The sequence below is a fragment of the Macrobrachium rosenbergii genome, chromosome 37, assembly GCF_040412425.1.
Source record: "Macrobrachium rosenbergii isolate ZJJX-2024 chromosome 37, ASM4041242v1, whole genome shotgun sequence".
Taxonomy (NCBI): Eukaryota; Metazoa; Arthropoda; class Malacostraca; order Decapoda; family Palaemonidae; genus Macrobrachium; species Macrobrachium rosenbergii.
Genome location: NC_089777.1, coordinates 32,976,068 through 32,989,299, shown reverse-complemented (window position 1 = coordinate 32,989,299; position 13,232 = coordinate 32,976,068).

The window sequence follows — 13,232 nt, the reverse complement described above, 5'->3', positions numbered from 1 at the left end:
TCAGTCAAACAGATCAGGATAAGAAAGCTGAAAATTAAATTAGAGATTTACGAGGAAAAGGTAATGAAGACTCTGATTCTTATAAAAAAAAAAACTTTTTGAGTTCTCGAAAACCGCAGCTTTCTGAAGTCTTAAAAATTACGCTTTGTAATTTTTTTTTTTAAATGGAAGACCCCCTAAGAACTTGCAAATTGAATCCAACTGTTTCCAGCAAGAAATGACGTAACGGGTTCCTAGAATGATGATTTCTTGGTTTTTGCAAGTAAGAAATCTACAGTTTCTAGAAAATAAAGACTCCAAGTTCTTGACAATGGTGAGTTATGAACTATTCAGGTCCCTAAAAAGGAATATTCTCAATCTTGTACTGTCACTATTTTATCATACCTACCCTCAACAAGCAATTAACATTCTTCGAGGGAGAACATTCTAGCAAGGTTTTGTGAAAAAAAAAATGTCCCATCACTCAACTCCGTTTAAGATCGTTAAATCATGACAACTTTAAAAAATTATTCTCAACTTTTCAGAAAGCTGTTTTGAGGGCAAAGTTAATCATGTTTCTGCTAGAAGTAACTGGGAAGTAAATGACTGGCAGATAAAGGAAGACAAGCTCGAGAATGCCAAAACGTAAGTCGTGATCGAGAATTGGCTTCAAATCTGTAGCAAAAAAAGGTTTCAAAGGGATGACACACCGTATCTTAATACGTCAAGGAAAAAAGTTATTTAAGCTGCTCTTATGTTAACAATGACTTCTTTTGCCTACAAGCGGTCCGTATAAGTCAAAGATGCGTCATAAGAATAAAATGCAACTTGGAAATACTTCCGCCTGCGTTCCCTCCCCCTCCCATCTCCCGCCCCCGCATCACTCACTAACTGCCTCCCACATCATCGCCATTTGACCGATACCTACGCGCGCTCACCTCTTACCCTCCTCCTACGCTTCTCGTAACTCCGATGAACTTTCGCTTGCATAATGGGAAAGTCCGATGCCTATCAATCAGCTCTCCATTTTCAGCAGATGAAAGGTCAGTGGGAAATACAGGCGAAATTAATTTGTTACCTCCAAATCAACCTCCCTCTCAGTGCCAGGGATTATGAAGCTTATAATTGCGCAACTTCCTCTCCGTGCGCCCACATTTCATTCAAAGTCATGCGAATGAAGGGGTTGCAATGGTGTGGACAATAAAGAATAGCATATAAACTTTTCATTAAATCTAAAATTGTTCAAGCATAGAGAGTCGTCTGTTAATCATATCATAAAGATGAAATGCCATCCATGCTACGTACAGTCATTGATTAGCGTTAGGGAGGAATATAGTGTTTTATGCTATATCTTTATGAAAGTATAATGGAAATAATTGCCACGTAAAACCAGCATATGAAAAAAAATTTAAAGTTAAAAATATATCTTTACATAGTACTAATTACTTTTCGTAATAGTCTGTTTACAAAAACTATGGTACTATGCAAAAATATTGTCACTCATCCACATGAAGTTCAAAAGAATGAATGGGACAGGTAATTTCAGACAAAGCAGGCATTAAAACTGCTGGGATTCTCGACCTTATACAATTATAGCTTACAAAACGTGAGTAATGCAGCTCTGATAGAATCACCGGATAAAAGCAGTTTCTGCAAAAATCAAGAGTAAATCTGCAAGTCCTAGTGACAAGTTAACTCGATCACTTGAGGAATTTCCTTTAAATTTCATTAGGCTTATCCCAAGCTATCAGAATTCTCGAATATATCAAATATTCTAGAAAACACGTCACATCGGCAGGCTGCTGTGAAGCGCCGTTGAAAAGGCAAAGCCACAACCCTGAGCCTGAACTTGAAACTACTAACAGTTAACACCCTTAACTAGACCGATGAGTTTCGTTAGAGAGTTTGACAAGGACAACAATTTTGAATTAGGCCACACCAACGCAGTAGTTTGTTCGTCTGTATGATAAAAGTAAGTAGGCAGTTTCACGTGTATAAGTAAAACAAGTGCTACTTGAGTGGTGAGGATGTTGTCCTAAAGAGACCGAAAAAATTCAAAACTGCGTTCATCTAGAGGGCTCTCATTCATTGCTCTTCCCAGATGAGCGCCAAGGCTGATCTCTGTCGAGTGAATCGGATATTGATTGCCAGCAGGTGATCTTGCCTGAATTCAAAAAGTAAAAAAAAAGTATATCGGTATAAACTACATCATGCATCCATTTTTCAAAATATACTGCCCACTTATTAGCACAAAAGCAAATCGAAGGACATGTCCCGGGCAAACTATTAAAGAAAACGTGGGCTGATTGCACCTGACTAGGAAAGCCATTAAAAAGACTGAAAAGCAACTGCTGCACCAGAGACGCCTCTTCTCTCCAACCTTCGCCCGCCTGAGCGCCGCGCAGTGAGCCCTTCCAAAGACTCCACGCAGCTTACAAGCACCAAAGAAGATTTCATGCCTTTTAATAGCTTGTGGGAATAACAACAAACAGTTCTGCTCCTGTCGGGAATATGGATCCATCTTGCCTATGACATTATTAGGAATATAATAGATCTTGGACTGTTGAATATAAAATTCTTCTGATTAATGCTGAGTTTATTCTTGCGAAATACACGTCTTGGATTATTATTCAGTACCACGCCATGCCCGCCTAATTTCGAATTTACTCACACTAAACAGATCTTGGATTATTTGATATCAAATGCGTCGCGAATTTTAGTTTTGTTCATATGAAATCATGGACTATCCAGTCCTAAAATATGTCTGGCACACTTCGAATTTATTCGTAAAGAAAAATTGTGAATTGACAAAATACAAATTTCATCGCTATTGTTTCCTTAGATTTACTTATTCTATTTACTAATCGCAAGACCAGGTAGCGATAGTTTCAACGTCTTTCTGATTACCTATAAGCTCCATTTAAATGGGCAAAATATTCGTTATCTCAGATATAACTTGTGGGTATATGTTAACCTCACTCTTTTAAGATAAATATGAACATGGCTTGCTTTATTGACATTCCGTGACATTGTTTCTAGATTAACAGAGATTATCTGATTCACTAATTGTTTAAATACCATAATCTGACGTCATACAACCGTGGTTTTTGCATCGATAAAAAACACATTATTTGTTAAAATAATTATGAAATGGTTAATTTCTATATGCTTTGCTGAACATAGATAGGGCTGAATATTAAGTCGAAAGTCACATGAACTTTGATGAGACAATTGATAGGTACCCATTTCTTTCTGATAAGCTGTGTATGAAATAGTGTGTAAATGCGTTTGTGTATAAACCTACTTCTCACGCATATTAAGGATAGTAAGGTTGGGATCCAGCAAGAATAAACCGAATAATGAAGGCGAACATTCAATATTCCTGGGCTGGTGCAGTAACATAGAATGAAAAATAAAGCAGATTGACATTAAACAATATTCTACCACAGCATCATAAAAAATTAACGAGACTGCACTAAAACTGTGCATCAGGTGCAATGATGTAGACATCATGCCTGCACCTTTATTGTAAACATTTATAGCTGCCGTGGTTTTAAACTCCAATAATTTTGCTGTCATTTGTAGCTCTCACACCTTATCAATGTCAGCGCTGTTTTCTGGATATAGCTTCAACAAAACTCCAACTTTAAATTTTCCTTAGCCTAAAGACAATGACTTACATCCGGATTCTTTCTCTTTCGAACTCTCTCGCTCGGGAGGAAACGCTGATTAAAATACGCGAACCAATGACTCATCCATACGTACAGAAGAATAACGACTTGCGCACTCCATTAATAGGTATATCAAAGATGAACTATGATTTCGTCTACTTTCAATTCCATGATTTCGTCTACTTTCAACTCCTTCGAGGAAAAAAGCAAATATACATTGGTTTGGACGTGTCACAAAATGCTTACGTTAGGCAGAAAGTAGTATACTACTGTAATGATCTTAGTCATGAAAAAATAATTGAGTAATGCCTATAAACTAAGAAAAATGAACTACGTAGCTAGAAGGAAAGCTTAGTACTCTCATGGCAACGTCCATCCTGAAGCGATAGCGAGGATTATTATATGATCTGGCACCTTTAAGAAAGCAACCTTCACGCTGTGTGAGAGACATACTCGTATGCAAATGAGTTTGTACGAGTATTTACATCTACACATACACTAATATTCCCCAACATTTTTGCAGCATGTGACAATCAAAATTCCTGAAAGGGACGAGGCACGTCGGATCATAGGCTCTCAAATGTCACCGTTTGAGTAAATGCAGAATAACAGTTTTTTTTTTTTTTTACAAGAGCATGCCCTGCCTATGACGTCAGAACAAAGAGTTAAAAGACATTTTTAGTAGATATTTCAAATTAACATATTTAGCACATTTCCTTTATATCAGTTACTTATTTCAATCGCGTGTTCGTTCTTTATTTAATGTGTATGTGTATATATATATATATATATATATATATATATATATATATATATATATATATATATATATATATATATATATATATATCCTTAATTTTACTATGTCGGGCATACCTTAATTGCTTTTTTATTCTGCTTTCGTTTATGAGCATTTTTGTCTTTTCGAAGTTAACGGGTCAACCCATTTCCAAAATGAAGGCTGAGAGATAAGTCTGTAATACTAAGAATTGGATGTGTTATTCCCCAGATATAATGAATTTGGTATTAAGCAGTTATTTGTGGCTTAATATATATATCTACATATGTGTATATATATATATATATATATATATATATATATATATATATATATATATATATATATATATATATATATATATATATATATATATATATATATATATATATATATATATATATGTATTGTATTGTATGTGTATGTGTACCTGTGACCCTAACTACTATCACATGAATAACAACGTTCTATAAACAGAGCTAGACAATGCCTCAGAGTAAAGGCGAAAGATCTCGCACTCTACTGTTTCACTTTCCTTGTGGCCATACACGTTGCTTACACACACACACACACACACACACACACACACACACACACATATATATATATATATATATATATATATATATATATATATATATATATATATATATATATATATATATATATATATATATTATACATCAGTGTCTGGACATTTTCTTGAAATATTGCCCTGATAATAAACAATAATACCAAGACTAGGATTATAATACCGAAGTATATTCGACAGGTGAACCAACGCCAAAATGAACAAACAAGTAAGCAACAATATTAATTTTATTCAAGAATAAATTAAATATTGCCACATATGTTCTGCATTAGATAACTTGCTATTATACAGTAGTTCATTTTAGTATAACTCTTTTTTATAGCTAAAACAAGGAACATGACCCCGATATGTGCAAGATTTTTACATCAGTACACAATTGGAAAAACGCACCCATGAGACTAACATTAGCAGGGCCAAGGGGCAACATAGATCTCGAGAAACAAACTTTTGTTACTTGGAGAGGACAGAAGAATGAGGGCGGAAGGAGTAAACAAGGAAGATCTGCATCCTTTTTTTTTTCTTAGGATTCAGTGATAAGATTATGAACCTAGGAATGTTCATCAGTGTCTTCCTCACTGTCAGACCCTTCTGAATTCAGCCATGTTATCAGTCCTTCTTCCTCTTCTTCTTAGCTAAACCAGCCATGTTATCAGTTCTTTTTCTTCTTCTTCTTCTTCTTCTTCTTCTTCTTAGCTCAATCCGCCATGTTATCAGTTTTCTTCTTCTTCTTCTTTTTTTTTCTTCTTCTTCTTCTTCTTCTTCTTCTTAGCCAAATCCCCAGTAAGGACTGCTGTATTGAATGTCTGTGTTCAGCTCAAACCCTTATGCTGACTAACTTTCTCATTTTCGTCTAAGATATATGATATATTTTTAACTTCAGATCATTACAATATATCTAAGTAAGTGCTGCGCTCTCTCTCTCTCTCTCTCTCTCTCTCTCTCTCTCTCTCTCTCTCTCTCTCTCTCACGCACACATAGCAAATAAATATTTCAGTCACTCCACAGACTTCTTGAATTCTGGACAATATCCTCATGACACGGTCGATCATGCATGAGACCAGCCCACGATATAAACGAAAACGCAGTGAATATGAAATACATCGTTTTACTAAGGGAAGTGATACAACATCAAATAATAATTTCATGACTACTTGCGTGGCATAAATAAACTTGACCCTCGGTAAAATGTCAGGGTTTGACAGGTACTGACGTAATTGAATGCGTGCGACCAACATTTCAACTAATCCTTACAAGTGAAAGAGGAAAACAAAAGCTTTGATAAACAACAAAACAAAATCCATATACAGAACTGATTTTATTCAATTCAGAACGTTCTTAGTCATCTGTATACAATTTATATTTTTCTCTTCACAGAGCACACTGATATCAGCCCCACATACATACACCTCCGTAGAGGGGTGGTGCTGTCAGTGCACCTCACGCGGTGCACTGTAGGCATTACTTAAGGTTCTTTGCAGCCGCCCTTCGCTCCCTAGCTGCAACCCCTTTCATTCATTTTACTGTACCTCCATTCATATTCTCTTCCTTCCATCTGGCTATCCACCCTTTCCTAACAATTGTTTCATAGTGCAACTGCGAGGTTTTCCTCCTGTTACACCTTTCAAACCTTCCACTCAGTTTCCCTTTCAGCGCTGAATGACCTCATAGGTCCCAGCGCTTGGCCTTTGGCCTAAATTCTTTAGTCCATTCCATTCCTTTCCACACACACACACACACACACACACACACACACACACAAATCAACATATCTCCAGCTTCCCATGTCATAGTTCTCATCCAAGTAAGTCTGCCTATTCCCCCTGGGGCAGTGTGAAGAACACGTTAAGGCCATCACCATCTCCCTTCATCATATCTCAGCTACATACGGAACTTTCGTATAATTCCCTTATAGCATCATATCTCACTCTATCCTCCCATCCGACATCTAGTCTTCTCCTTAAAACTTTATTCTCAACCAGACAAAATCTTTTGGATGTAGTTTACTTATCATACCAGATTCATATATATAAACAGATCATGTTAGACTAAAGTATAATTTCATTCGGCCTGCCTATTGTTTGATTTATTTTTTTTAGCATTTCAGTAAATTCTAACTCAAGAAAACCTGTAGTGGCACGGGCGCTGATCATATTCTGCGTAAGTGCGGTCTCCAAGCAATGACCTGTCCCTTGCTCTGTTGCTCAGTGACCTTTAAACATTTAAGAAGCAGAACTTTAGCAACAATATAGTCTTATTCAGCAATTCATTTTGTGGTGGTATTCCGATACGTGTCTCGAAGCCGTAGGAAAAAGCTAGTCTGTTGATGAAAAGAAAAATAAGCAGTTGCTGAAGACTGGTAAAATCACTCTTTAGTTTGCTGAAATCCTGTTGATGGTTTTCGCAAGTCTTCCCCCCCTCCTCCCCACCCCCCCTCCCCGCCGCTCTCCCATTACCGAGACTTGTTTCTAGCTGAAGTTCATATTCTAAAATTATTATCACCTTCATGATACTCCCTTAGGCGAGATTGTTCATTTCCCTTACAGCTTGCTTGTGGTCATAACATGACCCAGTTGCAGAATAAAGATTTTCTCTTTTTTTTTTTGCAAGTTATACACGATTATCATGAGTCTCAAGTGGTGCATTAGCAGTTGCCACTTAAAAAGTATTTAATTTCAGCTCTTGTGTAGAAGCTTTGTTTTCATATGGTAAAGTTAAAGTTCTTAAAATGTCTCGAAATTTTGTGATATTTCTTGTCTATTTCAGTTTCTATGAGTTTTGGGAACGTTTTCACATAAATTGATACTAAATATCTGAATGTCAAAATCGATCATTTGAGGAAAATTGTCATTTATTGTTTTATAAATCCCGTCTGATACCTACTTCTTTCTTTCTTTTTATCTCCTTTCCTTTGACATCTTGCTAACAGCGTTGCACATATAACTCGTGACGTAACAGTTCACCTGTTTACATAACTTTCCTCACTTCCAGTAGTGATATTTTTAGATATACTTCGTTTTTTTTTTCTTTCAATCCAGGTATTCACATTAACACGAGTTCTTATTCTCCAGATTTCGTTTTTCACCATTTCTCGTCCTTGATCCATTTTTATTGTACGATTTTTACAATGTATATGTTTAATGCTAACTCTCAAGCGATAATTAAAAAAAGAGTATAGAAAGCTTTGAGCTTTTAAGCTCTTCTTGATACAATTCTACCTCTAATCATTTGACAAATTTGTAGATTAAATAATTCAACAGTGTCTTGACATTTTCTACCATATTCTTGGTTCCAGAACTTACTCTCCTCAGATATATGAATTGGTTTTACTCACTCCATATATGGCAACCAATACCTCATTTTAACTACTGTTCTGCTCCAAGTAACACTGTAAATAACGTGTTCCGAACATCGCCTAGTTTAAACATTTTCCATATTTCTAAATCTAATCCTCATCTTCACCACTAGTGTGGCTTCCTTAAGATAAGATCCGGAGACCTTCATTCTGGCTTTACCAAAGTTAAGTCTCTCTGTCGACAAGAAGTTTAAGAAATGATTGTCATGGTGACAAAGGTTTCTCGTAATTCAATATCTTTTGACGGTGTTTGACACAAGCTTTTATCATCCTTGTGACCTTTCACACGGCTTTGTCCCTTATTCGTGTAAAATAAATGTATGAATGAAAAAATGAGCTTTTGCACAAATAAATCGCCGCCAAACTAACTTTTGACCCCAAAACATTGTAATCTCCAAGCTGTGCAGATCAATAATTGACATAATTACGCAATAATTGATTTTCTCGCCAACTATAAACATATCATCAAAACATCTATATGTCTTTTGGATTTATCAGTGAAATTCCTCTAGTTTCCAAACTCTGATTTCTTTATTTCTTTGTGATGATATTGTACAGAATTTATTTTGGTTATTAGTTGGCAACTGAAATTTCCCATTAAAGTGAATTTTACCAACGTTGTAAATCTTTCCACTTTTGTGCTTTCCATCTATTGCTGTGTAGAAGAGAAACCGAGACAGTCATAATAGTTATCAAACAAACCTCGGTCATTTAAATGAATTGAATGTAGAATTTAGGCCAAAAGGCCAAGCACTGGGACCTATAAGGTCATTCAGCGATGAAACGGAAATTGACAGTAAAAGGTTTGAAAGGTGTAACAGGAGGAAAACCTCGCAATTGCACTATGACTCAATTGTTAGGAGAGGGTGGAAAGTAAGATGGAAGAAAGAGAATATGAAAGTAGGTACAGTAAAAGGAAAGAAAGGGGTTGCAGCTAGGGGCCGAAGACACACTGGAAAGAACCTTCAGTAATGCCTACAGTGCACCGCATGAGGTGCACTGACGGCACTACCCCTCTACGGGGTCGGTCTTTTAAATGATGAGACTAAGGAAGCAGACTCCTACAGAGAATTCCTGTTGGGGAGATAATGAAACGACATAAAAAAAGAATCAAGATTTCTCAGTTCTGTTGATTGATTAGTCACAGATAAAGTCAAATTTGTCTCCTCTCAGTTTTTTCTTGTAAGTTTTATGAAGTCTGAAAAAACATCTCTTGAATTTTCGAACAAGTGTATATATTTTATATTTTATTATCATTCCTCAGCTCAGAAATCATAAAAATACAAAGAACCGGATTCTTTTTTATTGTGTCGTAGCGTAACGAACACAAAAACAATCATTAAGCGGTGTTATCAAATAATAACGACACGACCAGCACAACATTTTTCCTGTAAATCACACCACAGTTATCTAGGAAAATACTGTTCTGTCTGTTAGCACAGGATCTTATCTATAGCTGTATCAGTAAAAGAATACAAAAGTCATCTTCTAAGGAACGCCACTACATTCTACTGAATACCATTAGGAGCACTCAAAACTCGGTAGAGCGAGAAGAAATTAATTTAACTAAGACATATTTCGTAACAGCTTTGTTGATTTTGATTAATCTGACTTTATGTCAGCACGGGCTCTTGCTCATAGAGCGTCCCGTAATCGTAACAGCATACAAACACAAGACATGATTTTAAAGTCTTCATCGTAACATGAACTTAACTCCATTGTTGGAACCTATCAGATAAATTATTTCTTAATTTTTTTTTACAAGTCACTTGACTATTTTTAATAAGTTGCTGAGGACACTGACGCCACTTGCAAATATTTTATAAATTCTTTCACTGATAACTCACTTGTTATCATATCAGTGTGATTTCCTTTCAAGAAGTCATAAATAAAAAAAAAAAACTATATCACTGATCCTCTTTTGTAGAATTTAGTAAAAGGAAAAGCCATGAGTTTTTTTTACAAGTTTACACTTGATTTCTGGTGCTTAAAGCAAACAGACTGATTGTCATTCATTTCTAAATACTGATTCCAATATTTAAAAAACAGACTGATTATCATTAATTTCTAAATACTGATTCCAATACTTAAAAAATACAGACTGGTTATCATTCATTTCTAAATAATGATTTCTGGTACTTAAAATAAACAGACTGATTATCATTCATTTCTAAATAATGATTCCAGTACTTAAAAAACAGACTGGTTATCATTCATTTCTAAATAATGATTTATGGTACTTAAAACAAACAGACTGATTATCATTCATTTATAAATCATGATTTCCAGAGCTTGCAATAAACAGACTGATTATCATTCATTTATAAATCATGATTTCCAGAGCTTGCAATAAACAGACTGATTATCATTCATTTCTCAATAATGATAATTTCCAGTACTTAAAAAAACAAACTGATTATTATTCATATGTAAATAATGATTCCAGTACTTAAAACAAACAGACTGATTCTCATTCATATCTAAATAAGTCTTCTATATATATATATATATATATATATATATATATATATATATATATATATATATATATATATATATATATATATATACATACATATATACATATACATATACATTTCTTCAGGTATCTTCATACTGGCTGAGTTTTTCTGATTCTCGTTCGTCAATTTCTGGTGAAAAATACGCAGACTTCCTTCCATTTATTGATTTTTGGAAGAAGGAGGTCTGCGTATTTTTCACCAGAAATTGACGAACGTGAATCAGAAAACACTCCAATGGTATGAAGATGCCTGCAAGAAATTTTTTGATGCCACTAAGGCAATTGCTTTTAACGAAAATTGTATAAGAGAAAACTATGCCCTAAAAGTATATATATATATATATATATATATATATATATATATATATATATATATATATATATATATATATAAGTATATATATATATATATATATATATATATATATATATATATATATATATATATATATATATATATATATATATATATATATATATACAGATAATCCCTTGCTTTGTAGATTCAATACTATACTATTCTCTAGATAAAGTTTACACTCCACCGACGCTTATAATCAGCAAGGAAATGACGATGCGTTGCAAAAGTCAACATATAAATATTTGATGACCTATTTGATATTTTTAGTCATATTGTAGTACTTCAGTTGATAAATGCTGAGAACCGCATGCATCCACTTGTAATCACTTCATAAGCCATAAATCAATCATTTTGATGGAAACTTCAAGTTTATTTTTGAAATAAATTAAAATAAAGACTCTTCTTTATTGTAATTTTTATTCTTTTCGGTTTGTCTAAATCGACATCCATGGCTGCAGTTGAAGTGAAGCCAGTTCATGGTTTAATATCAATCAGTCTGTTCTTGCCGTCCTACATCAAAACGAGAGTTGCAAATAACGTCGAGGATAAATCCAGAAACAGGTAAGAGACATTTTCTCATCGGTGTGAACACGTTAACAATGGAAGGCTTCGAGCTCAACACTGAACTAATGATTCATGATAAGAACAATGGTAATCATCAACACCAGAGGAATCAAACAGTTGCCGAAGAATAATGCAAATCCAGCGACTCCCAATTGTGCCGCCAACGTCATTAATTTTCTCAGACAACATCGGCATCGCTTTGTCCCACTTCGAAAGCTTCAAATAACAAGGTATCCATTATCAGATTATCCATTATCAGGCCCGGTAGGGGGGTAGCGCCGTCAGTGCACCTCACGTGGTGTACTGTAGGAATTACTCAAGGGTCTTTGCAACGTCCCTTCGGCCCCCAGCTGGAACCTCTTTCATTCCTTTACTGTACCTCCTATCATGTACTCTTTCTTCCACGTTGCTTTCCACCCTCGCCTAATAATTGTTTCATGGTGCAACTGCGAGGTTTTCTCCTGTTACACCTTTCAAACATCCTTTCTGTCAATTTCCGTTTCATCGCTGAATGACCTCATAGGTCCCAGCGCTTGGCCTTTGGTCTAAAATCCCATTTTCTATAATTCCATTATCAGGAAATGTATTGTAAAGTGCAAATCCTAAGGATCACACACTGAAGAGCGCACAACTCCACCTGGGTAATCGTACACAATCTAAGGTAATAAAATCTGTGTTTTTGATAAGATGACATTAACGAAGGTCACAGTGGTTTGAGGCATCTCCACAGCATAGCCGTCGTAAACTAATAAAAGTCTTCATTCGCCAGAAATGATTCGTATTGGTGTGAAATGTTTAAATTACGTAAATTTAAAGCTACTTGTAAAAGGAAACCTTCGAGTTTAAGTACCTAGGTAATTTTTTTTTTTAGCTACAAGGAAAATTTTTAAAAAAGAAGTGAAATAAATAATAGGTAGTTGTCAAAATCAGTAATGTGTTACTAATAAATCTATAATTTTATAGACCAAAATTATAGATTTATTAGTGACACATTACTGCTTCAACGGTGAATCCTAATGAAACATCAATAAATGTTTCGTCCCCATAATAAAGTTACAACTCCTTGCTGGTTTTACGACCAATGAAAAACTTTATTACTTGAAAGGTATAAGTTTCACTTCACTGCGTTTCACCCAAATGAGGGGAAAATAACTTTTACGGTTCCATAATTTATAAAGTTATTTAAGGACAGAGCATTTGAATGCTCACTAATCAACAGGTGGGTCTACCCAGCACAATTGTTGTGGATTGTACTTTATTTCATCTCTTACCCTCGAGTACCTCTTTGCCGGTCTTCCTCACTCTTAATAACAGTATGGCAGCTTACCTTAATCTGTTCTGCGTAACCTCAGGGCCAATGTAAGAGGACTCCATATATCGAAAAATAATTACATTAGCTGTGCGATTCCATCGC